The sequence below is a fragment of the Schistocerca piceifrons genome, chromosome 1 (assembly GCF_021461385.2).
Source record: "Schistocerca piceifrons isolate TAMUIC-IGC-003096 chromosome 1, iqSchPice1.1, whole genome shotgun sequence".
NCBI lineage: Eukaryota > Metazoa > Arthropoda > Insecta > Orthoptera > Acrididae > Schistocerca > Schistocerca piceifrons.
This window is the reverse complement of record NC_060138.1, coordinates 865118678-865141510: the sequence shown is the minus strand read 5'-3', so window position 1 is coordinate 865141510 and position 22833 is coordinate 865118678. Positions and strand designations below refer to the sequence as shown.

The following is a 22833-nucleotide window of genomic DNA, read 5'->3' as shown; positions in this document are numbered from 1 at the left end:
CTCGTATCACTAGCAGTCGAGATGACAGGCATCTTATCGGCATGGCTGTAACGGATCGTGCAGCCACGTCTCGATCCCTGAGTCAACAGATGGGGACGTTTGCAAGACAACAAGCATCTGCACGAACAGTTCAACGACGTTTGCAGCAGCATGGACTATCAGCTCGGTGACCATGGCTGCGGTTACCCTTGACGCTGCATCACAGACAGGAGCGCCTGCGACGGTGTACTCAACGGCGAGCCTGGGTGCACGAATGGCAAAACGTCATTTCTTTCGATGAATCTAGGTTCTGTTTACAGCATCATGATTGTCGCATCCGTGTTTGGTGACATCGCGGTGAACGCACATTGGAAGCGTGTATTCGTCATCGCCATACTGGCGTATCACCCGGCGTGATGGTATGGGGTGCCATTGGTTACACGTCTAGGTCACCTCTTGTTCGCACTGAGGGCACTTTGAACAGTGGACGTTACATTACAGATGTGTTACGACCCGTGGCTGTACCCTTCATTCTATCCCTGCGAAACTCTAAATTTCAGCAGGATAATGCACGACCGCATGTTGCAGGTCCTGTACGGGCCTTTCTGGATACAGAAAATGTTCGACTGCTGCCTGGACAGCACATTCTCCAAATCTGTCACCAATTGAAAACGTCTGGTCAATGGTGGCCGAGTAACTGGCTCGTCGCAATACGTCAGTCACTACTCTTGATGGACTGTGGTATCGTGTTGAAGCTGCATGGGCAGCTGTACCTGTACACGCCATCCAAGCTCTGTTTGACTCAATGCCCAGGCGTATCAAGGCCGTTATTACGGCAAGATTGGTTGTTCTGGGTACTGATTTCTCAGTGTCTATGCACCAAAATTGCGTGGAAAGGTTATCACATGTCAGTTCTAGTATAATATATTTGTCCAATGAATACCCGTTTATCATCTGCATTTCTTCTATCCAATGCACTCAAGTTTTTTACTGACGTGGCCGACAATGAAGAAGCGAGGAATAACTTAAATTTTGCGCAAATTCATATACTGCTAATAGCAGTCTTCTCCGCTCCCTTAGTTTCCGATTCAAGAAGTGTAACGACGGACGGAAATTCTCAATGGAACGCAGAGACATTGCAGCAGCAAGAGAGAGGTTTTGCGTACACTTCACTAGCAAATCTGTGTCATTGGCAGAATCTCCAGACATGAATGAGTGTTTCGATTCTCCAAGAACGGGGTACGAACGTGATCGGAAATCAACCGACTTTGACGATTTTAACAAAGATCTCGCGCGCAGAACTGTACTTGGATATTACGACAGAGGAGAGTATCCAACGGCTAAAAAAATACAGGCTGACCTCCGTGAAAAAATTAACTACTCGGGCTCAGAGACCTCCGTTCTTCGTCTTCTCCGCTCCCTTAGTTTCCGATTCAAGAAGTGTAACGACGGACGGAAATTCTTAATGGAACGCAGAGACATTGCAGCAGCAAGAGAGAAGTTTTGCGTACAATTCACTTCTTGCGTGCTGAAGACGCCATGTCTGTAGTGTACTTTGATGAAACTTGGGTTTCACAGAACCACACCAATAAATGTATATGGCGCGACTCCAGATGAAACGGCGGTTTGAAAGTGCTTACTGGTAGAGGTGGTCGATTAATCATTGCCCACGATGGTTCATTAACCATAGGCTTCATACCAGAGGCCAAACTTGTTATTCGTGGTGGGAAAAATTCTTGCCAATCTGATTACCAATCAGGAATTAATGGAGAAATTTTTAAGAACTGGTTTATTCGACTGTTGTCTACGCTAGAAGAAGTGTCAATTATCGTGATGAATAACGCCAGCTACCACTCCATTCAGATAGAAAAGCGGCCACGTTCAAATTGGCGCAAGGAAGATATTATGGAATGGCTAAAGAGAAAGAATGTTTCATTTTCAGTCGATCAAACGAATGCTGAACTCCTGTCTAAAGAAGAAATCGTAGGTGCCAAAAAGACTTACGAATTAGATCAACTGGCAAACGAAATGGGACACCAAGTGGTACGTCTACCACCCTATCACTGCCAGTATAATCCCATTGAATTAATACGGGCCCAAGCGAAGCGAGAAGTAGCGAAAGAAATACTACTTTCAAACTTGCTGATGTCGGGAAACTAACACACGAAGCTCTTGACAATGTTACTCAGCAGGACTGGGAGAGGTGCGTAAAACACGCTGAAGCGTTGCAAGAAATTGATTTCTTGCACCAAGGTTTAAGAGACACCATAGTGGAACCTGTGATGATACACCTGGCTGAAACAAGCGACAGTGAATCTGAAGACACGGAGCCAGAAGATTCTTCAATTTAGGTAAGTGCCGTCTATGTAAAAAGCTGACTTGATTTAAATGTTTGTCTATTCATTTCAGTTATAATAGACGACATGCTGCGAATGTTTTTCCTTTACAGTGGACGTCTGATAAATTTATCACAAGGGGTGGCTATTAGTTTACTCGATATTAATCGTCAATTAAAATAAGATTTTCATTTCTGCATTAATTAACAACAGTGTTTCCTAAGAAACCTGTATCGAATGTCTTTAGATTCGGAAATAATCTTACTGCATTCGGTTTACATGTACATTCGAAATTTAACTCCTTTTTTTCATAGAAGGATTTACTGGCTGTTTCGTAGTAAGGGTAATGCAGTTCCTAAAATGACAAAACATTGTGGTACTTCTGTATCGACTGTATATATAAACAGAACAGTAGCATCAGAACAGTCCCAGCACCTATTCTGATTCGCCGAGAAATGCATAGAAATCTATGATATTTGAAGACTTTTACAAAAAGCTAGAACGTAGAATTGTATTACTTTAGTATGACAGAGGATCGTATCAGATGGCTAGAGAAATACAGGATACTGTCCGTGATAAAATTGATTATTCTGGCCAGTCACTTCAATGCACTGTCTTCTCCGCCCACTTGGTTTCTAATTCAGAAACTCTAATGATGGACGAAATTTATAACACAAGACAGGGATATTGCAGTAGTAAGAACGAGGTTTTTGTGTACCAAGCACGTATTGCGTGCTGAGAATAATAGGCTTACAGCAAATTTAGATAAAACTTGGGTTTCACAAAACCTTTCAAAATAAAATTTTGCTCGACTTCAGTGAAAATATTGGCTTCAGAATAACTACAATTACTTTTGCGTAGCGTATGTTGGTGATTTGAGTGATGGATCAATGACGAAGGATATGTATTAGCAGCCAGTAAAATATTTTCGGGAAGTAGGGAATATTCTCGGTCATATTAAAGCGAGCCGTCTGAACAAAACTCTTGGCGACGGTCTACAACGACTCGCACGCTGCTGCGCACGGAATATCGCGGAAGTAATTTGCCTCTGTACGTGATACGATACAATAATGATGTCTGAAATGTCACCAAAACTAATTTTGTAGTTATCTTAACAACTTTCTCGTGGGAAGTTCTTTCGCAGTCCTACAGAGCGAAAATTCATCAGCGACTACATTTTTCGATACGCAGTCGGCACAGTATCACGCCTCCATAATATTTTATTTTTTATCTCTGAATACTTTTATGTTTACGAAATAAAAGACGCAGCATATGCGTCTGTAAACTTTGAGGATGTTCAGTTTTTTTCAGTTCAATTACATTAGTGATGCTGTTACTACCACGGGTTGGAGTAAAAAATTACAGTATTTTCCTCCAAAATTTCTTGTAACGTTAGTTTTCATTTTTTTCATAGCAGCTAGTGAGAATTTTCTTTTGAAAAGTACTCCATCGTATTATAGACTAAAAGTAGAGTTTCCCAATATTTCTTTGAATTTTTATAAACTTGTGAAATTATCACTATAAAAAAACTGGCAATGCTGTAGGACAGAGAGATGCCCTTGAAGCCCTATTTTCGTGCTAGCCACTATAGTAGAAAAATTTAAAACTTAAAGAATGATCACCCAAGTAGCTTGTGTATTACCAAATTCCCGACATCTTTAGAGTAAGAACCAGTTTTTTAAACTAAGAGAACAAAGCAGGAATATACCTGATACAACCTCATAGTGTCGATGAAATTCTGCTATTTCCAGGTAGGATATATAACCTTCTACGACTGAAACATGTAAATATAACAACTTACAAAGTAGTTCTGAAAATTAGTTGCAGTGAGGTTAAAGTAATGGATAAAATATCAAAAAATAGTTTAAATTCATAGCGATGTCATTGAACCAATTTGTGTGTGTGTGTGTGTGTGTGTGTGTGTGTGTGTGTGTGTGCATGCGAACCATAGGTTGTATAAAATAACGTGATGTAGGTGATTACAAGTATAACGTAGCCTTAAACCAGGCTGGTAACGGTTCTCCGTATAAAAAACGAAACGCGTCTGGCGGATGGGAAATCTAATTATCCTCGTATAGCCCGCACGGCGAGCATTTGTCAGCCGTGACCTAAAAAGGCCGGTTGTACCCTTAGGCGGGAGTTTCGGACGGATCTTTTCAAAGAGTAATCGATACGCGTACGTCAGCGCCGCAAACGCTTCGATAGCAATAAAAAATAAAAAGATGAAATCCCTCTGGAACGGCGCCACTGGACGCTAACGAGACCTTTACGGTTTATTTCTGAGCCACCGGCGAACAGGTCGATATGCCATCGGAAATAGTGTCCAGCCGCGAGCCGGCTATCCTGAAACAAGCGGCTGCGACCCCATCGCTCCTCACGGCCTCCTGGAATTTCTAGTTGGAAAACAGTCAATGAACGAGAATATCCCCGGAATACTATCGCTATCTGTCTTCTACACTCCTGGAAATGGAAAAAAGAACACATTGACACCGGTGTGTCAGACCCACCATACTTGCTCCGGACACTGCGAGGGGGCTGTACAAGCAATGATCACACGCACGGCACAGCGGACACACCAGGAACCGCGGTGTTGGCCGTCGAATGGCGCTAGCTGCGCAGCATTTGTGCACCGCCGCCGTCAGTGTCAGCGAGTTTGCCGTGGCATACGGAGCTCCATCGCAGTCTTTAACACTGGTAGCATGCCGGGACAGCGTGGACGTGAACCGTATGTGCAGTTGACGGACTTTGAGCGAGGGCGTATAGTGGGCATGCGGGAGGCCGGGTGGACGTACCGCCGAATTGCTCAACACGTGGGGCGTGAGGTCTCCACAGTACATCGATGTTGTCGCCAGTGGTCGGCGGAAGGTGCACGTGCCCGTCGACCTGCGACCGGACCGCAGCGACGCACGGATGTACGCCAAGACCGTAGGATCCTACGCAGTGCCGTAGGGGACCGTACCGCCACTTCCTAGCAAATTAGGGACACTGTTGCTCCTGGGGTATCGGCGAGGACCATTCGCAACCGTCTCCATGAAGCTGGGCTACGGTCCCGCACACCGTTAGGCCGTCTTCCGCTCACGCCCCAACATCGTGCAGCCCGCCTCCAGTGGTGTCGCGACAGGCGTGAATGGAGGGACGAATGGAGACGTGTCGTCTTCAGCGATGAGAGTCGCTTCTGCCTTGGTGCCAATAATGGTCGTATGCGTGTTTGGCGCCGTGCAGGTGAGCGCCACAATCAGGACTGCATACGACCGAGGCACACAGGGCCAACACCCGGCATCATGGTGTGGGGAGCGATCTCCTACACTGGCCGTACACCACTGGTGATCGTCGAGGGGACACTGAATAGTGCACGGTACATCCAAACCGTCATCGAACCCATCGTTCTACCATTCCTAGACCGGCAAGGGAACTTGCTGTTCCAACAGGACAACGCACGTCCGCATGTATCCCGTGCCACCCAACGTGCTCTAGAAGGTGTAAGTCAACTACCATGGCCAGCAAGATCTCCGGGTCTGTCCCCCATTGAGCATGTTTGGGACTGGATGAAGCTTCGTCTCACGCGGTCTGCACGTCCAGCACGAACGCTGGTCCAACTGAGGCGCCAGGTGGAAATGGCATGGCAAGCCGTTCCACAGGACTACATCCAGCATCTCTACGATCGTCTCCATGGGAGAATAGCAGCCTGCATTGCTGCGTAAGGTGGATATACACTGTACTAGTGCCGACATTGTGCATGCTCTGTTGCCTGTGTCTATGTGCCTGTGGTTCTGTCAGTGTGATCATGTGATGTATCTGACCCCAGGAATGTGTCAATAAAGTTTCCCCTTCCTGGGACAATGAATTCACGGTGTTCTTATTTCAATTTCCAGGAGTGTATTTATTGATATATTTTTGTATCACCTTTGATGTGGCTCACCACAATTTCGTGTTTTCCCTCATGTCATAACACATACTCTATAATATCGACCCTTGTTCTATATAGTGTCTTCCACACAATTCTTTGTTCACTGATCTACAAAGAATCTCTTGAATTCTTATGAGTCCACTGTCAGCATCCTCCCGTGCCAAAGCACTTCAGACGCTTCCATTCTTGTCTTCGCACTGGTTCCTTTATCTTTTCTAGTCTGCTTAAGGAGCCACACAGCCATCCACCTAAATAATTCGAAATTTATTCACTGACTGCGAATTCTTTGACACCAGCTGTATTAGGTATGGATATACTACCTATTATTGACATATGAAAATTTATGCCGGACTGGGACTCGAACCCGGATTTCCTGTAGTGATCGCTGGCCTTAACAGCACTTTTTCCCTTATCTGCCCTTTTTTCTTTTGTATTTGTTATTTGTTGCCTTAAGGAAGTAGAGCCATCAGCGTCAGGCCGGTGAAGGCAGGGTGGGCAGGGGTCATATGCCAAGGGCTGGCCGCGTGCCACCAACCCATCCCCTCTCCCCCACTTTCCGTCCCTGAACCGCCCTCTTCGATTTTTTTTGTGGGGTGGTGGGGGGAGGGTCCGAATGGCAGGTTAAACAAACAATCCTTATCCGTATGTGACCTTAATGAAAGTAAGTAAATAGCAAATGCAAAATTAAAGCATAAATACAACACAAAAGCCGCCCTTCTGGCGGAACCAATATTAGACACTACAAGCGCGGCTATTAGTGACAAGTCATCCATGGATTGTTGTAAACCACTGTTCGGGCCGGGCACGTCTTGTCAAAGAAAGGGTCCATATGGTTCTGTCACTTGTTCTGGTCCATAACATTGACTTGCACGTAAGGTTAACTTCTCATACCCGGCACACCCCGACTACATGGAGAGTCCAAGAAGATACTACCTAGATAATTACCAAAGGATTATAGATAGTGCGGGTGCCGTCGGAGAAAAGTGAATCGTTCCAGTCGGAGAAAAGTGAATCGTTCCAACAGGAAGGTCCACACCCCGAAAAAGTGGTTCTCACCATCCCAGTATATATAAAATACAGTTCAAACCGTTGATCCAGGTCACCGAATGCATTGTGGGGACGTCTTAACCACTTTGTCTATCCACGCATGCTCCCTGGACCGACCAAAACCTCAGATGTCAGGTGTCTACGTCCATTTGCCACTGTCACCTATATTCATCACATAATGCTGACCAATAGGACGTATACAATGCGACATCTGGAGGTTTTGGGTCGGTCCGTGGAGCGTGCATGGCTAGTCGAAGTGATCAAGGCACTGCTCGCTACAAGCGGGAAATCAGGTTTCGAGTCCCAGTCTGGCACAAATTTTGGTATGTCTCTACTGAACAGTACATCTATACCTAATACCGCTCATATCAAAGAATTTGCAGTCATCGAATAAATTTCGAATTATGAAGTACAGCTGTGGATCGTTAATGATGTCTACTCTTTCATATATCCAAGTAAGGCATTCAGCAAAATAATTTAGAAAAGTCATAAATTCTAAACCATGATGATCGGAAGAGAATGTGAATTACTGCCTGTCTCATTATGACAATATTGTCATGGCTGTTTCACTCGACTCCTTAAAATAATTATTTGTTGTTGGGTTAATAAGACACTCCCATGTAGGACAGCATCAAGTGATCCAGATCGGCGTGACAGATGCTAACCTGCCGCTGCGCTGACTGCGGATTGCAGGGGGTACCTTACTAGAGTAACCTTAATCTAGACAGTTCTTCAGATTCCATCCTATCATGGGAATTCGAAAGAAATGAAAATCAGCGTGGTTTTAGCAACAAAATCAACTACAAAAAAAAAAAAAAAAAAAAAAAATTTGCCGGTCAAACACTGTTTTCCTCAAGAAGACTTTTCCCACACTTACGCTGCTTGAAATCCCTTCCTGGAATTACGATGGACGAAGGACATAGAGTGCAACGTCTAATTTTTGATTATAACTGTCACCGATGAGTGCAATGCGTTTCTTATTGTTTCTTTGTTTTATAATCATTTTTGTTACGTTATTTACAGCGGAGCCTGTTGTGCCAGCGCCGCACAGGACGCAGCAGTAGTGTACAGTGACTGCCTCTCACAAGGAGAATACTGCAAGTGCCATAAGCCGATTCCCTATAAACTTCACACAGCTGAAGAGAGATCCAAATGAGCAAACACGTGTCTCTGCTTTTCCATAGATACTCCACGTTTCTAAGAAAACGACGGTTTTCGAGGTATTATGTGCCTATTAGAGAGTGAACAATCCAACTGAAGTGGTGGGTCAGTAGAAATATTCATCTTGTTTAAACAGTTATTAGTGTACTATTGTAGTGCTAGCTAATCACGCAACAGGTATCAGTTGTACGAAACTGACTGGTGGTAAAATGAACGATTTTACCAAGTTCGAGCAGATTGGCGAAGGTATGTATGGAGTGGTTTATAAAGGACGAAATAGGAAGACTGGGCAATACGTTGCACAAAAAGGATTCGGCTGGAAAATTAGGAGGAAGGCGTCGTTACTGAAAGAGCTAATGCATCCAAACATTGTTAGACTTGAAGATTTTATTATGGAAAGTGGTAGATTTTATCTTATTTTTGAGTATTTGGATATGGATTTGATGCAATACCTAGAGTGGCTTGGAGGTGGGAATTGTCTTGCACCAGACGTTGTGTAGTCCTATGTGTACAAGATCACATTGGGTGTGCTGCATTGCCACAAACGAAGAATAATTCATGGAGATCTGAAACCACAGAATTAACTTCTAGGACCAAATGGAGTCATTTAAGTAGCTGATTTAGGATTGGGGTGTGCCTTCCGCATCCCACTCAGAGTATCCCTTTGATATAGAGCTGCTGAAGTTTTATTGGGCTCTCTTAAATACTCATGTCCAATTGATGTATGATCTATTGGATGTATATGCGTAGAAATGACAACAAAGAAGCCATTATTTCAAGGAGATATAGAAATAGACTGACTTTTAGGATCTTCCGTATATTAAAAACATCCACAGAAGAAACATGGCCTGATGTCTCAAATCACCAGATTAAAAGCCATCATTCCTTAAATGGACTCAAGAAAATTTGAGCAGTTGCACGAAGAATTTAATGTCTGTGAGAGAGGACAAGATACTCTCTCACCTATTTTTTCGTATATGGAAAATTATTAAAGATTTTTTTTTTTTACCCCCGTATGCACCTTGAGTGAGACTCTAGAAAGTTAACAGCCTGAGCAGATGTCGATGGAGCCTGATAGAGGTCTAAAAGTATGAGGTGTTTTTATGGCTCTTAGTTTATAGAAACGGCATGTTGGGAGTTGAAAGCAATTGGCAGCGAGCTCATCCCTCAGTAAATCTTGCTTGACAGGCCCACAGCCATACGGGGCAGACAGGGCAGCTGAACAATGACGAGCTACCTGCCACTGTGCCAGAAGAGGCCTGGGCTGGGGGTGACCAACTAAAGGAACGCATCTACACAGTGGAGTCATAAACTGGGCATTGTGTGCAGAGCCACACATAATAAAAATTCAATTAGTTTTGTGTTTGCCGTTACTGCAAATAGGCCTGTGAACCACTTCCGTCAGCGACCTCACTTGTATAAGAAACTCCATCATTTGAGAAACGTTTAGAAATAGAATCTATATTACATCTCACAACTAGGACTAACAAGCTCCAAGGCACAGGCGATTTAGATCAAGATCTTTAAGATTGTATCTGTTCATTTGTTGTCTTGGGAAGCAACATGACTTCAGAGAAAATCATCTCCCCCCCTCCGAAAAAAACTTGAGAAAAAGCCAGTAATTGGCGATTTTCTTTTTTTCCAGAGATGCAGGTTTCATAACTCTTGCCCTGGTTCGACGTGAGTTTGTGCTGTCGTGTGCAAGGGGAGATTTAGAGCCTCTAGGGTCCTGTGATTGGCCCAATACTGGGTGAAAGCAGTGTCATTCATGCACTTTGTGGGAAAATGGAATTTTTTTTCCGACTTTGTTCTGATAAAAGTACTTCCAATCAAGGCTATGGCATGTGTGGCTGGTGCTTGGGACCTGTCCTGAGACTGACTTCACTTGCGAGTAGTTTAGACTGGGGAACCTGTGGCCAAGTTCTTACTGCACTGACAGTGTGACTTCAGACAACTTGGAATACTTGTTTGCCGAGGGCACACTTACTTGTTTTATCAGTCTTGACATTTGGTATTCTTGTGCCCTCTGTCATATAAGTGAGCCAAATTGGTCCTTGGTACGACCAGCAAACTGGTGTGTCACACATTGAAATCTACCGTGATTTCAGGGCTCTGGTAGAGAGTAAATCGCGATCCATCTGCCTGACTGCTAGACCGTAAGATTTTTGCATTTCTTTCGTGGCCGCGATCGATTCACACATCTCGCCTCCTCTGCACCCGTCTAGCCAGTTGCAAGTTACATTGCCACATGAAGCAGACAGGGTAATGTACTACCACTCCGGCATTGTCAGGGTGTACAAATCTCAATCGCCACTTGCTCTCAGCTGTACCTATGTAGTGAAACTACAGTAGATTTTATCAATCAAAGTTTGCCCAGTGTCTGATCAATTCATATTGCGTTATCCGCATTTTTAGGACCAGAGTACTTGACTCACTCCTGCCACCCAGGATCCTAGTCCATTGTAGTCTCAAACCACCTGTTAGTTGTTTACTGTAGTCAATCAATAACTTGTTTAGCATAATTTAAGTCTGGTTTAGTAAAATAAATGTTGTTAGTAAATTTTACTTCATTCTCAATCATTTATATAGTCCCCACATAGTTAACTTTCAACTGATTTATTAAGAAAAATGTTAACTTACAAACCTGCAGATAGAATAAGTGTGAAGAAGGTCATTTGGTATCCGTACTTTGGTGACCATCACATCAAAGTTACCTATAACAGGATCATAGATACTTTTGGTTGTGAATGAGTAATTACTTTTTGAATGATTGTGTTGTTGGAGCTGGTTTCTTCAACAATACATATAAGTCTACCAATGGTACAAAGCTGAATTTTGCTACTTCTGTTACTGTCTTCTTTTGTTTAGTGTGTGTGTGTGTGTGTGTGTGTGTGTGTGTGTGTGTGTGTGTGCTTGTGTGTGTGTGTGTGTGTGTGTGTGTGTGTGTGTGTGTGAGTGCGAGTGTGGGTGTAGCAATATTTGATTTAAAGTATTTTGTACGTATACACACGTTGTAAATACACAATTTATGGGCAGTTGTTGCTAAACATGAAAATGCTTGATGTCCATTACTAAAACTTCAAAACGTCATTCCAAAAATTTAATAAAAATGTATCAGTGTGAAAGAGAAAGAAGTGGATGGCGTCATAGCTTTATATTTTTGTGCCAACGTTCGAAACCCATTTATTATTTTTATTTTCCATTTATCTGCCAGTATTCATAGAAGATTACTAAATTAATGTTTTCCAGTGTATAATGAAATGACGTTGTACTTATTCGTCTACTAATTTACTGATTACACGTATGGTGAATGAATAAGAAAACAATAAATGAATGGAAAAATAATTCTGAAATCGTTTTCGATCAACTTCCTTGTAATATACCTTGATTCATCATCTAATGGAATTATCAAGTCTTTCCGAAGAGTTATATGACAATAAAACCCATGCATCAAGGATGTTATGTGAATAGAATACAGGAATATGAGAATTTGAAAAGATTGTAAGCCCCTAAAATACCATACACAAAGGTATTATTTAACAAATTTTTGACGCTTATTGCGAAACCTGAGCCGTGCATGGCTCATGTTCCCGCCATCATTTATTTTACACCCTGCTTTTAACGTACTTCCACCTCAATACGTTAATTTAAATTACTACTGTCACCGAGTTGCTGCTTTGCCTGACCGTGAGCGGCATTAGCAGCTCGTATCGATATATCCCCTCTCGTAGTATCTTTGCTCGATTGTTATTACTTCGCCGGCCGGAGTGGCCGTGCGGTTCTAGGCGCTACAGTCTGGAACCGGAAGGTCAAATCCTGGCTTGGGCATGGATGTGTGTGATGTCCTTAGGTTAGTTAGGTTTAATTAGTTCTAAGTTCTAGGCGACTGATGACCTCAGAAGTTAAGTCACATAGTGCTCAGAGCCATTTGTTATTACTTCTCGGTCGTTGTCTGTCGTCAGCAAGTTCAGGTCGCAAGTTCGGGTCTGCCAGTCAGTTGGAACGCGTCTGGAGCGCAGTCCGGAGCTGCCAGTCAGGGAGTTGCAGTGCGGTACTAGTGCAGTCGGGTTGGAGCAGCAGTGAGGTTGCGTCGACATGGGTCACCCGACCATTGCCGCCACGCATCACTTGAGCCGGGCCACGGTCTTGGTGGATCGTCGGTTGGTCGTCCTACCAGACGACGCGGTTTGGCTCGCTGATCGTTCATGAGTCGGCTGTGTGTGTGCGCATCGACTCCCGATTTGTCTTCATGCATGCTTAGTTACTGTTGGTATCGTTCAGGTCTTCGTGCAAGTGTTTGTCAGGTTGTGTGTGTAGTTGGCGTTATTTCCACTGATGACTATTTTAGATTTTGTCAGCGTTCTGTGACTAGTCGGTCGGTTGCTGCGGACCAGGGAAGTTATCTCCATGCAGTGCAGTTGGCTGGGTCTGCTGGCGGTCCCTGCGTAGTGTTGGAGTGCGTGTGGAGCTGTCCGATTGCTACGAGCTTCATGGTTCACCGACACAGGACGTCAAAGTTGAGTAGTGGTTTCAAGTACCCAAGCCACGTCCATTCATGTTGTGTGGTTCGTTTCGGTGATTCGCTGTTGGGGAGTTTTTCCTGTGAGCAACACCGAGTGTTTGCATTGCTGACATTTAGCCGCCATGCGGTGGAATTAACTATATTGTTTGACTACAATTCAAGTGCACCAGCGGAATTTTCTACCTCGTGGCTATTAGTGTTCCGGTTACCTGACCTGGCCACTAACGTAATTTCTGGCAGTGTCCTTACCATTGTGGATAATCACGCCCGTAACATTTTGTGTTTGATTTCTCATGTACCGGTTGGTGGCAGCAAGTCATTTGTCGATCGGTCCGTGGCTGTCCCTTGGTTGAGCTCTGACGGATCAAGTGTAGTTAGGCTCACCACCTGTCTCACCTAAGTGAACGAGGGCAGACCTACCCCCTGGAGGCTTCTGAGTGCTGTTGTTTTTACTGTTTTTCTCACCGGTGTTTAATTATCTGTTTATAATCTATCATAGCAACGCTAAAAGACAATTTCTGGGTTTACTGAGTTTTATATAAGTAAGTTTGAATTCCGGCAAGTGGATACTTGCTGAAAGGTCATTGGCGTTGTGTTGTCTTTTCTTTTAGTCCAGTTTCAGCTACTTAAAACTTAAGGCTTATGGTTATATTTTTCTTTTTATTTTGGAAAATTAACTATGGGCCTTCAGCCTTGGAACCTTAATCTTAAAATTACCTTTCAAGCTTAAACATTACGGCTTGGAACCTTATTCTTAAACATTGCGGCCTTCTGCCTTTGAAATGTTATGGTAATTTATTTTAAAATCTTGAAAATTTTATTGTCGGCCTTCAGCCGTTGGTATTGCATCTTGTTTATGTTTGTCTGTCAATCCTTGCTTTGAGGCTTTGACCCTAGCTGTGATATATATATATATTTGTAATTGTAACTGCGTGTTTTCAGTCACTTGAAATTTACCTTGTTGATTCTTAAGATTTCATGTTTGGAGGCCTTCACCCGTGAAAGATTTGGCGTTTGAAACTCGTAGTGCCGCTTTGGCTGTAAATGTGTTATTAAATTACAATAAATTACAATTTTAAGGGAAACTGACCCCAACCTTATTTGGCACTTTCCACAGTCCTAATCACCTCTTCTGCCCAGCGGGTTTAGCGGGCGTTTCAAAACCCATCTGTAATTTTACAAGTAACATGACGCCCTTCATCTGCATCATACTCTGCAAGCCACATATCTCGAATTTTCTCGTCTTGGTCATTATGTGAGGCGTGTGTGGGGGAACGTAATATGTTGTCCGACTCTCCCCAAAAATTGCTCTCTCGAAATTTCGCTAGAAAATCTTTCTGTGATGCACATCGCCTCTCTTATAACGTCTGCCAGTGCTGTTTTTTGACATATCCAATTCCACACCGCAGCTACAACTGCGTCATTCAAGAAAAATTTTGAGTTCACACAGGTGATCCTTCACCAGACAAAAATGATTACAGTCCATCAAATGAGAACTGCTCCTGCTGCTCAAAAACAATATTTTGAATTCACTGGATTGTTTTCTCGATGCGGGCATTATCATGAACCAAAATCACACCACTTGAAAGCTTCCCTCTCCTCTTTGTTTTCATTTCGACAGTTCGCATTAGTTCACTGTTTGTAGTTTATGGGTGTAGTCAGTGGTTATTTTTCATACACCAAAACACTGTCATCATCAACTTTCCTCCACCAATCTGGCTTTTGAACCTTTTTTCTATATTCGATGATGATCGTTTCCACAGAGTGCCCCGCCATTTACTGGACAGTTGTCTAATTAACGGTTACTAAGCGACTCGGAAAGTTTTGTCTTTCGTCTTCACAACACCTTAAAAGTAATATCATCATCTATACGACCCTGAATGTTTTTTCGTCAGTTGACGTGGCACCTAATGTGTATAAATTATAGATTCGTGGATCATTGCAAATATTGAAACGTGTCTTCAATTCATGCACAATATAATCCGTTCATCCAACATCAGCCATTCCCTCAATCGTCTTGATATTCCTGTCCATTTTCGAAGTGAATAGCTTGACCGAACGCCCTTCGTCATTGACAAATCCATGTACACCTCTAAAGCGCTTTATCCGTTCGTACAGTTTTCGTTCACTGCGACTACCTTCACCGCATTGAAACTGCATTCTACGAATAATCTCCATAACTCTAATCATTTTTACGACACAGAAGATGGATCATTCCTCTCATTTCTTCCTTGGTGCATGCGGACAACGGTAACTCACGACAAAACGCTTTGAAATAACTGCCCGTAGCAATATTCACTGAACTAACACGCCTAATTCAGAGGAACAACAGTGAGGTTAAGGTATATAATAGTTGGCTCACTGTTGTCAATGTATGAAGCATAGAAAATACTTTTACTGATTGGCATTCCTGCCCCTTCCGTCAATAACCATAGTCTAATACGAACGAATAGCAACGCCAGTGTCTGAGTAGTAAACGAGGGAACATCAATACAAGAAATAATAGTGAGGTAATATTTTAGGCTAATTGGCTCGATGCTGAGACCTGCAAAATCTGAAACATGATGACGATTTGGTGGAAGACAGTCCTTCCAGCCAAGTAAGGCGGCATATGTAAATTGCATTTTTGCTTAATGTGGGATAAATTCGACTGAACGATACGTATTAGGTCGTGATAACGACTGAGAAATACACTACTGGCCATTAAAATTGCTACATCACGAAGATTACGTGCTACAGACGCGAAATTTAACCGACAGGAAGAAGGTGCTGTGATATGCAAATGATTAGCTTTTCAGAGCATTCACACTAGGCTGGCACCGGTGGCGACACCTACAACGTGCTGACATGAGGAAAGTTTCCAACCGATTTCTCATACACAAACAGCAGTTGACCCGCGTTGCCTGGTGAAACGTTGTTGTGATGACTCGTGTAAGGAGGAGAAATGCGTACCATCACGTTTCCGACTTTGATAAAGGTCGGATTGAGGCCTATCGCGATTGCGGTTTATCGTATTGCGACATTGCTGCTCGCGTTGGTTGTTAGCAGAATATGGAATCGGTGGTTTCAGGAAGATAATACGGAACGCCGTGCTGGATCCCAACGGCCTCGTATCACTAGCAGTCGAGATAACAGGCATCTTATCCGCATGGCTGTAACGGATCGTGCAGCCACTTCTCAATCCCTGAGTCAACAGATGGGGACGTTTGCAAGACAACAACCATCTACACGAACAGTTCGACAACGTTTGCAGCAGCATGGACTATCAGCTCGGAGATCATGGCTGCGGTTACCCTTGACGCTGCATCACAGACAGGAGAGCCTGCGATGGTGTATTCAACGACAAACCTGGGTGCACGAATGGAAAAACATTATTTTTTTCGGATGAATCCAGGTTCTGTTTACAGCATCATGATGCTCGCATCCGTGTTTGGTGACATCGCGGTGAACGCACGTTGGAAACGTGTATTCGTCGTCGCCATACTGGAGTATCACCCGGCGTGATGGTATGGGGTGCCATTGGTTACACGTCTCGATCACCTCTTGCTCGCATTGACGGCACTTTGAACAGTGCACGTTACATTTCAGATTTGTTGCGACCCGTGGCTCTACCCTTCATTCGATCCCTGCGAAACCCTACATTTCAGCAGGATAATGCACGACCGCATGTTGCAGGTCCTGTACGGGCCTTTCTGGATACAGAAAATGTTCGACTGCTGCCCTGGCCAGCACATTCTCCATATCTCTCACCAACTGAAAACGTCTGGTCAATGGTGGCCGAGCAACTGGCTCGTCACAATACGCCAGTCACTACTCTTGATGAACTGTGGTATCGTGTTGAAGCTGCATGGGCAGCTGTACCTGTACACGCCATCCAAGCTCTGTTTGAGTCAATTCCCAGGCGTATCAATGCCGTTATTACGGCCAGAGGTGGTTGTTGTGGGTACTGATTTCTCAGGATCTATGCACCCAAACTGCGTGAAAATGTAATCACATGTCAGTGCTAGTATAATATATTTGTCCAATGAATACACGTTTATCATCTGCATTTCTTCTTGGTGTAGTAATTTTAATGGCCAGTAGTGTAAGTTTCTCGTCTGCCATTGCCATCCGGTACACGCCCTTATGAGGAATCGTCCATTTTCTCTCCTTTCATTGGCTATTGTTCGAATACAGAGACTCCAGAACGGCCTAACAGAAAGGAGTAGCTGGGAAATCTGAAGGTGAACGTGCACGGAGAAGACGTACGTATTCGTGTGTGTGGAGTATATAATATGCATTTCAATTATTTTTTACATCTGTTTTGCACGATTATTACTCAAAGTGATTTTGATTACGAGTGGCACAAGTTCCAAGGATAGTTATGGTGGTAAATAAATGTCTTGGCATACTGAAAAACTGTTTGAATTACTATAACCAATAGCCAAACTGGTGCAGGCCAGGTGAGTGCTAACAACAGACCCACAACCGCCCTTTGAGACATGTGCCTGAAGGCTACACGTCCACCTGATACACTCTTGTTGTGGGATAGAGTGGTTGTGGTCGTAGTTCTTCATACTCCTGAGATGCAAAAGTAAAGTCCCCGTAATCGGAAAACGGAGTGGAGCTCCTTATGCTATCATGGGAATTTATTTTTAAAGGGTAATGAAACAAGTCGCACAATTGATAACATCTTACTAAATCTAATGTTAACATGTGTAGGCCCACCTTTAAAAGTTGATAGTCATGCACGAAATACAAAGGTCAACCACCACACAACACCACATATTAGTTAATGGGACCTCTAATTACTGAATGAAAACGCAGGTTTATGAAAGATGCTATTTATTTCCCGTAATGTGCATTCAAGTGTGAAAACCTTCAACAAGACGACATTAAATATAAAGTTAAAGAAACAGTTACGTTTAGCTCCAATCTTGGTACCAATTTCCGGATCTTGAGATGAATGTTGCCACTGGTTAAGCGAAAAGTGTATCAGACAGTGCTGTTGAAGAGTGAACTCGAGAGAGCAAACGCCATTCAAACTTGCAAATTGCATTCTGAAGGTCAATCAACTAATTGGGGTTAACGATTAACGAAACGACGAACTCCGCAAAGTTAACAAATACCACGACTCCTGAATTATACCAAGGAAAAACATTCCTACCCATATCTCTGTAAGTAACTTGAAGTTGTGACTGCGTGCGCGCCAGCTGTGTGCGGCAGCTAACAGCGATCGGAACGCATCTTCGCCTGCACGGCCCTCGCAGTTACAGCAAGACAGTCGTTCTTGCAGGCAAGAAGCCGTGTGCGTGTCCTTACTAAAATTCTAACTTCATTCTAGTTTTTATAAAAGCTTCAAGTCATCCAACAGTAACGTTTATGATTCTGATTGCCGCGGCGTCCAATCTCCAGCCAAGTTTTGCCGATGTTACGACCAACGCCCCAGTTTAATTTCAAGATTTGGACAGACCATCTTCAAAAGGTGGATTTTTTTTTCCCTTCATGTAGCGCTGTGTCTTTCCACGAGCGCTGGTAGCCGTCCGCCGCGCTACGCCCTGTCACTTAAACGCGGCTGGCTCTGAGCAGGGCGAAACAGCGAGGGTGGAGGCAGCTTCGGCCCTGAAGTCCACTTCAAGCCACACATTTATGGCCGCACCGAAGGTCGGTTGCTTGCCCTCCCCCCCCCCCCCCCCCCACCTCCTCTGCACCATGCTGACGTGCCAAATAGACGGAAAATAAAGATTCTCAAAAATACACTGAACGCCACGAAAAACGCAACACCAACTAAATGATGTGTAATCGTTGTGTAATTATGTAATTATTCAAAGTGAAAAACTTCAATCAATTTTTTGAGACCGGATACGTTATTGGCATTGCTTTTCTAGCAAACAGTGAAGTGCTGATTGTTTATCGCACTAGCCTCAATTGTTGTTTCCTACGCAGCCTGAAAAACACATCACTGAATGTGATCGAATAATGTTTTCCCGCTCTTGTACCGCTTATTGTTGTACCCTGAATTGTATCCCTGTCAATTACACGTGTTTATAGGATCTTTGCCGCCCACTGTGGTCGAGCAGTTCCAAGCGCTTCAGTCTGAAACCGCGCAACTGCTACTGTCGCTGGTTCGAATCCTGCCTCGGGCATGCATGTGTGTGACGTCCTTAGGTTAGTTAGGTTTGAGTAGTTCTAGGGGACTGATGACCTCATATGTTAAGTCCCATAGTGCTCAGAACCATTTCAACCGTTTTTTGTAGGATCTTTCTGTGGTTATTGTAATAAGGTTTTTGGAGTAAATACGCAGTTTAGCCCTGAAGAAGCTGCGAAAGCTGTTGCTTTGGTGGAAGATGGCCACAGCATTCATTACGTTGCAGGAGTCTTGAGGAATACACTCTCCACGATTTCCAGAACCGTACGAAGGTACAGGGAAATTGGAGGCTTCTCAAGGAGACAAAGAACAATCGGAGAGAGATGACCACTTCTTAGAACTTCAAGTTCTCTGTAACCCACACACCACCGTTATCAAAGCAGGAAATCAACTCCACCACCTTCGAAGGGTCAATATTAGTGAGAGAACCGTTCGAAGAAGACAAGGAGAAGCCAATCCTTAGTCCAGAAGATCTGCTACAGGTTCAGAACTCACCAGAGAGAATTGCACAGCTCGACTACGTTTCGCAAGGGAACATGTTGACTGGACAGTACAACAATGGGATCAAGTGTTGTCCACAGGTGAGTCACGTCTTGCCCTTCGACTGAAGCGAGAGGGTCTGGAGAAACCCGGGCGAAAGGTATTCCCTCAGCACATTCTCATCCAGGAGGCCTTTTCAGGGTGGTGTCAATACACCTGCAAGGACGGATTTGGTCGTCGTGAAGCATGGGAGCCTTGCCGCACGTCGATATGTGGAGGAAATCCTTCTGGAGCATTTTGTTACTTTCGACCCATTTATTAGTAATGATTTTACACTAATGCACAACATCACATGCCCATACGTTGCAGGTATTGTGCAAGAGTTCGTGAATGAAACGAGAGATTCATGCTATGGGTTGACCTGCAGGAAACCCTGACTTGAATAGCATTGAGCACGTTTGGGACTGGCTTGGGAGAAGAGCCTTTCAGCACTGTCCAGAGACCCTACAGGACCTATGGAAAGCCCTCCTGAAAGAATGGGATATGATTCGTCAACAGGACATTACCACATCAATCAGGAGCATGCCTGAAATGTTGAATGTCTTCATTGGTGCAAGACGTGGCAACACACACTTCTGAAGGTACAAGCAGAGACCTCCGAGATCGTCTCCGGAATCTGTGAATTTAAGTGTGAAGTGTAAGATCAAAACAGATGTGCATTACCTTTATAAGCTTACTCAAAATTTCCTTGAAGTGTGGATATCTGGCTTAACGTGTTAAATTTGTTTAGAATCGTCTTCCTTTTTTCATTCTTGGACACAGCTAGGAGGTACCGCAATATTCCGTCATAAGATACTGGATTAGTGTCACAATAGTCTCATAAATTTAAAATAAATTTCAAGTTTTGTAAGAAATTGAGGTGTTGCGTTTTTCGTGCCAGTCAGCAGATATCTGGTCTTTATGTTAGCAGACATGGGAAGTATTTCAAATGGTTCAAATGGCTCTAAGCACTATGGGACTTAACATCTGAGGTCATCAGTCCCCTAGACTTAGAACTATTTAAACCTGACTAACATAAGGACATGACACACATCCATGCCCGAGGCGGGATTCGAACCCACGACCGCAGCAGCAGCGCGGTTCCGGACTGAAGCGCCTAGAATCGCTCGGCCACAACGGCCGGCTCGAGAAGTACTGGGAGACCATAGAAGTATGGATATGTAGGTTGGCGCTACATGAATAATTAAGAATAGATTTAAGGAAATGGAAGTATACTGTCGCAACTTAATATACATAAAAGATTTAGTTACACAAACATATATCTATAGCAACTCTCCTTAACGTGTGGTAAATTATTTCCCGCACAAATTCTTTATAGAGGTCAGATATTTTGAATAGATGTTCACTTATCTTTTATTGCTTAAAACTATTTGTAACATAATGAAAAGAGTGGTAAATAAAATAATAAAGATAAATCGCTTAGAAACACTCATAATTTTAAATTACACAACTTCTGTTACAGACTCAGCCAGGAAAACAAAGAGTTGTCTGCAGTCACTTGATAGCTAAGACACACAAGTGACTTTGGAAGAAAATACGAAATCGTCTTAGCAGTTTTCATTTCAGCCACTAGAGGTCCGCACTAGACTGCTTCTTACTTGTTAATATTGGCCACGCAAATTTGTACAAGTCTGCTTTAACTAGTGAATTCTATATTTCACTCCAAAATTAAAAATACCTATACCCTTTGACTTCTACGGGTATCAATTTTAAAACTATTTATTCCGATCTGAGTAATACTTCTACTTCTTTAGTTACATTTGGTTTTAACGTTTCTTCAAATTGATCTTCGGGTTCTAGTTGTGTGAAAGATGTATCAGTGTTCAAGGCTGTTACTACTGGAACTTTTAACAGTTAAAAACTTAATTGAAAAAGAGATTTAGCAGATACTGCATCAGCATTTCGAATAGTCTACGAAAATTATACTGAGCAAATCCTATAGTATTCGAACATACAAAATTACATACTGCTGCAGAAGACCTAATAAAACTCCTTGCTGTCGTTGATAGAGGAAAGTATTTTCCGGCGAGTTAAGTTGCGCACAGGGGCCAAAAGGTTAGATATAAAAAACTTCCTTTTTCCGTATAGAGTATTAAGTAAGCCCAAATAAATTAACTGAAAATCACAGACGTGCAGAACACGCAGTTCTTTTTCGTAAATGCGTAGTATTTAAATAGTGATCACTAGGATGAGCATTTGAAGAAGTGGTGTACTCTGTAAGAGTCTGACTTGCCACCAATCTCTCAATGGCTGGCCTCATCGCCAATCGACGAAGCAATTTTCTTTTATTTGTGTTGGCGTTTTGTGCACATTCCACGACGTTTTGTGTCTTTGACCTAATTTATGGAGACTAATGCACTTATATAGGGTGTTGTAGGTCGAAGTAAAACGCTCTCTTCAGCGTTGCAAAGGGCTACAAGGCATGCAGTTTCATTGCAAAAACTATCTTTGAACTGAAGATTGTGAAATTGTTTTTACATAAAAAGTTATACTTCTTTCAAAAAATTTGTCTCTTGATTTTCTAATTCTTAATATTGTGGGAGCAATCGTTGTCATGAAAATACATAACAGCAATGATTATTATTTTTTCATCAATATAAATAGGAAATAGAATTCCTCTTGATATGGGCAACAAGGAGTTCACAAAGTGAAATTAAATTTGTAATGAAAACAGGGAACTAAATGAGTAAGAATGCCATTTTAACTAGCGAAGGAATTAAACAAGCTACAGTCTTACCCAGTTTTATTATATAGTCTTTCCCCAGTTATATATATATATATATTTCATACAAATTTAGTTTCACTTTGTGAGCTTCCTGTTGCCCGTATCAAGAGGAATTCTATTTGCTGGTTATGTTGATGATAAAATAATAATCATTGCTGTTATGTATTTTCATGACAACGAATGCTCCCACAATATTTAGAATTAGAAAATCAAGAGGCAAATTTTTTGAAAAAAATATAATTTTTTATGTAATAACATTTTCTCAATATTCAGTTCAAATATAGTTTGACATTTAACCAAAGCCCATTGTATTTCACAATTTCTGTTTTTAGCTTCCGTAAGTTTCATATCTTTACGCCATTCATTTCCGTTCTCGTTATGACTGTTGCTGGTCTTTAAATCATTCTCCGGCCCTCCACTATTAGCACGATTCAGCGTCCTATCTGTAGCGTGGAAGTGGCTCGTAATATATAATATATTCAGTCATTT

General features: G+C 42.9%; 1 pseudogene; it reads left to right on the top strand.

Moving 5' to 3' along the window:
• The first annotated feature begins 8639 nt into the window (after window positions 1–8639).
• On the top strand, window positions 8640–21141 carry LOC124776064 (annotated as a pseudogene).
• Window positions 21142–22833: the final 1692 nt, after the last annotated feature.